Here is a 5130-nt window from a genome sequence, read left to right as displayed (position 1 = left end):
AGGATCAATGATTCAAGTTCGTAGGAGGAGGATGTCCCTTTACCTCAACCGGGGGATATGCACGTGAAGTTCAAGAAGTCTAGTCTTCCTAAGAGGGCTAAACTGTCTAACAACCGATCTATTCCTTCTCGTTTTCGGCAGAAAAGCAAAGGAGATTTATGTGACAAGATCTTGAAGCTGGAATCGGAGGTCGGTGATTTAAAGGAGGAAATTGCCCTTCTCGAGTACAATATGAAAAAGCCGAAGGCACAATTATCTTCATCATCACCATCTTCTCCACCTCCAAAGAAGGAGACATAATCACATGGGTATGGGCACTCCCCTTGGCAACTGCCAAGCTTGGGGGAGGTGCCCCAGTATCGTATCACCATCACACTCATATCTTTACCGTTTTTCTTAGTTCGATCCTTATGGTAATATCTTGATCTAGTAGAATAAAGTTTTAGTGTGATTTAGTTTTAAGTTTTGCTTCTTGATCCTTCTATGTAATTGAGTCCGTGAGCTATATATAATAAAGATTAGTGTTGAGTCAAGGGCTTGATTATCTTGCTATGATCGTGAGGGAATTGAAGAAAAAGAAAGAATGAAAAGAAGTAAAGAGATCATATTGATCTTATGGAGAGTAATGACTTCACATATAAAGAGTATGATGATTAAAAGTTGTTGAGAGTTGACAAACTTAGTTTTGGTCATCGTTGCAATTAATAGGAAGTAATAAAGAAAGAGAGGTTTTCACATATAAATATACTATCTTGGACATCTTTTCGGATTGTGAGCACTCATTAAAGTATGGCATGCTAAAGAGTTGATGTTGGACAAGGAAGACAACATAATGGTTTATGTTTTCTTATATCTGAAATGAAGTATATTGTCATGGATCATCCAACATGTTGAGCTTGCCTTCCCCTCTCATGCTAGCCAAATTCATTGCACCAAGTAGAGATACTACTTGTGCTTCCAAATACCCTTAAAACCAGTTTTGCCATGAGAGTCCACCATATCTACATATGGATTGAGTAAGATCCTTCAAGTAAGTTGTCGTCGTTGCATGCAATAAAAATTGCTCTCTAAATATGTATGACTTATTAGTGTGGAGAAAATAAGCTTTATACGATCTTGTGATGTGGAAGAAATAAAAGCGATGGACTGCATAATAAAGGTCCACATCACAAGTGGCAATATAAAGTGAGGTTCTTTTGCATTAAGATTTGGTGCATCCAACCATAAAGGAACATGACAACCTCTGCTTCCCTCTGCGAAGGGCCTATCTTTTACTTTTTGTCTTATTCCTTATGCAAGAGTCATGGTGATCTTCAGCTCTCCTTTTTATATTTTATCCTTTGGCAAGCACATTGTGCTGGAAAGATCCGGATATATATATATATATATATATATATATATATATATATATATATACACACACACACACACATATATATATCCAGTTGGATGTAAGTTAGCATGAATTATTATTGTTGACATTACCCTTGAGGTAAAAGGTTGGGAGGCAACACTATAAGCCCCTATCTTTCTCTGTGTCCGATTAAAACTCCATACCCGTAAGTATTGCGTGAGTGTTAGCAATTGTGAAAGACTAAATGATAGTTGAGTATGTGGACTTGCTGAAAAGCTCTTATATTGGCTCTTTCCGATGTTATGATAAATTGCAATTGCTTCAATGACTGAGATTATAGTTTGTTGGTTCTCAATGAAGTTTTTGATTCATACTTGACATTGTGATTAGATTATTACTTGAGCATAAGAAATAATATGACAATATCCATATATGTTGCTGTTATAAGAATGATCATGATGCCCTCATGTCCGTATTTTATTTTATCGACACCTCTATCTCTAAACATGTGGACATAATTATAGTTATCAGCTTCCGCTTGAGGACAAGCGAGGCCTAAGCTTGGGGGAGTTGACACGTCCATTTTACATCATGCTTTTATATTGATATTTATTGCATTATGGGATGTTATTAAACGTTATGTCACAATACTTATGCCTATTCTCTCTTATTTTACAAGGTTTACATGAAGAGGGAGAATGCCAGCAGTTGTAATTCTGGGCTGGAAAAGGAGCAAATATTAGAGACCTATTCTGCACAGCTCCAAAAGTCCTGAAACTTCATGGAAGTTATTTTTGGAATTAATAAAAATACTGGCGAAAGAATCCACCAGAGGGGGCCCACACCCTGGCCACAAGGGTGGGGGAGCGCCCAACCCCCCTGGGCGCGCCCCCTACCGCGTGGGCCCCATGGCAAGCCTCCGGTGCCCATCTTCTGCTATATGAAGTCTTTCGTCCGAGAAAAAAATCATAAGCAAGCTTTCGGGAAGAAACTCCGCCGCCACGAAGCGGAACCTTGGCGGAACCAATCTAGGGCTCCGGCAGAGCTGTTCTGCCGGGGAAACTTCCCTCCGGGAGGTGGAAATCGTCGCCATCGTCATCACCAACGATCCTCTCATCGGGAGGGGGTCAATCTCCATCAACATCTTCACCAGCACCATCTCCTCTCAAACCCTAGTTCATCTCTTGTATCCAATCTTTGTCCCAAAGCCTCAGATCGGTATCTGTGGGTTGCTAGTAGTGTTGATTACTCCTTGTAGTTGATGCTAGTTGGTTTATTTGGTGAAAGATCGTATGTTCAGATCCTTTATGCATATTAATACCCCTCTGATTATGAACATGAATATGATTTGTGAGTAGTTACGTTTGTTCCTGAGGACATGGGAGAAGTCTTGCTATAAGTAGTCATGTGGATTTGGCATTCGTTCGATATTTTGATGAGATGTATGTTGTCTTTCCTCTAGTGGTGTTAAGTGAATGTCGACTACATGACACTTCACCATTGTTTGGGCCTAGAGGAAGGCACTGGGAAGTAATAAGTAGATGATGGGTTGCTAGAGTGACAGAAGCTTAAACCCTAGTTTATGAGTTGCTTCGTAAGGGGCTGATTTGGATCCATATGTTTCATGCTATGGTTAGGTTTACCTTAATACTTCTTTCGTAGTTGCGGATGCTTGCAACAGGGGTTAATCATAAGTGGCATGCTTGTCCAAGAAAGGACAGCACCCAAGCACCGGTCCACCACATACCAAATTATCAAAGTAACGAACGCGAATCATATGAGCGTGATGAAAACTAGCTTGACGATAATTCCCATGTGTCCTCGGGAGCGCTTTTCTCTATATAAGAGTTTGTCCAGGCTTGTCCTTTGCTACAAAAAGGATTGGGCCATCTTGCTGCACCTTGTTTACTTTCATTACTTATTACCCGTTACAACTTACCTTATCATAAAACTATCTGTTACCGATAATTTCAGTGCTTGCAGAGAATACCTTACTGAAAACCGCTTGTCATTTCCTTCTGCTCCTCGTTGGGTTCGACACTCTTACTTATCGAAAGGACTACGATAGATCCCCTACACTTGTGGGTCATCAGACACCATCATGAACCGATCTCGCTCTGTGTGGGAAGCTAGTGTACGATTTTTGACACACGTGCCAAATCAATGTTGTGTACTCAAACATGCACGCACACATCACCTCCATACATATACATGTAGTGGTTGCCTTCGAACGATACACTCCCTCGCGTGGTTATCGGTGACAAGCCTATATATTCGTGGGCCCGCGTGGACATCCATGATCACCTTGACCAACAAACAAGATAGGTTATCGTGGCGGATTCTTCATTTGGTTAGTGTTATCGCAGTATAGGTCATGGTGAGATTCAGACCTAATTAAGTTTGAGCGCATATACTATGCATGCATGCATATGTGAATCCCCGTCGTAGGCTTGAAGTGTGGTGTAACATACATATGCATCGTCAACCTAACCCTCACTCAGTGTGAGGATTTCTAGTTTGAAATCATGGTGACACATCAAAGTTAACTACAAAAAAAAGACCATCCGTGACATTTTGGGCCGAACGAATTTTTTTTCTGTTATACTTATGACACTTCTATGACGATAACTGTGACAAAACCCGGTATTATGATAGATGTGGTGGGGTCCTACTTCTATGACAAAAAATCATGACAGAAAATGGGCTTTTCATCCTGGGCGGGCCGGAGACGCAGCTGCATGACATTCTTTGGGTCGTCCATGACGGAAAAAACCATGGTAGAAGCGAGGGCGAGGAATATATCGGGGTATTCCCGGTTACGGTGGGTGGTCGGGGCCGAGCGATGCGCGTTTATCTCGTACACGCACGCGCGTGCGTGCGAGTCATTGGGCTCTAACTGAACCCGAGCGATTGCACTGCAGGCTACGCATTACTGAACCCAAGCGATTGATCGATGGCTGTTAACTGAACCCGATCGAGCGATTCCTTCGCTACTGTTGCTAACTGAAGCCGATCGATGCTTCCTCTGGATGAACAGTGAGCATTGCTGGGGGGTTTGGATGAACAGTTCCCGGTGGGGGTGGATGAAGAGGACCCCGTGGTGTTGCCTCTGGATGAACAGGACCCCGATCGATCGAGCCGGTTGGGGCTGGATGAACAGGACCCCGTGGAGGGCTGGATGAACAGGACCACCCCGTGGAGGGCAGGATGAACAATAGATGGTGGAGGGCTGGATGAACAGTAGCCCGTGGAGGGGTGGTTGAACAGGAGCCTGTGGAGAGGGCTGGTTGAACAGTAGCCGGTGGAGTAGCGCGCGGTGGAGGCTGGATGAACAGGAGTCCGTGGATGAACAGTCGCAGGTGGAGGCTGGAGGAGGTCGACGGTGGATGAACAGTAGCCCGTGGAGGCTGGAGGGGGTCGGTGGTGGAGATGAACAATATCCCATGGAGTCCCGTTTTGCGGTACGCCACACCCCTCCCGATGAACAGGACCCCCGTTTCGACCGTAACGCTCCAACACAAGTCTATTTCCTCCGTTTTGCGGTACGCCACACCCCTCCCGATCAACAGGACCCCCGTTTCGACCGTAGGAGGTACGTTTCCTCCGTTTTGCGGTACGCCAGACCCCTCCCGATGAATAGGATCCCTTTTCGAACATGGCCGATCGAGCACAAGGCCGTTTCCTCCGTTCTGCGGTACGCCAGGCCTTGTTTCCATCGGCTGTTCCATCCAAGCCCTCCCGATGAACACGACGACGCATTTCGTTCCGACCCAGCC

The sequence above is a fragment of the Aegilops tauschii genome, chromosome 6 (assembly GCF_002575655.3).
Source record: "Aegilops tauschii subsp. strangulata cultivar AL8/78 chromosome 6, Aet v6.0, whole genome shotgun sequence".
In the NCBI taxonomy this organism is placed as follows: domain Eukaryota; kingdom Viridiplantae; phylum Streptophyta; class Magnoliopsida; order Poales; family Poaceae; genus Aegilops; species Aegilops tauschii.
Note: the sequence above shows the minus strand (reverse complement) of the source record.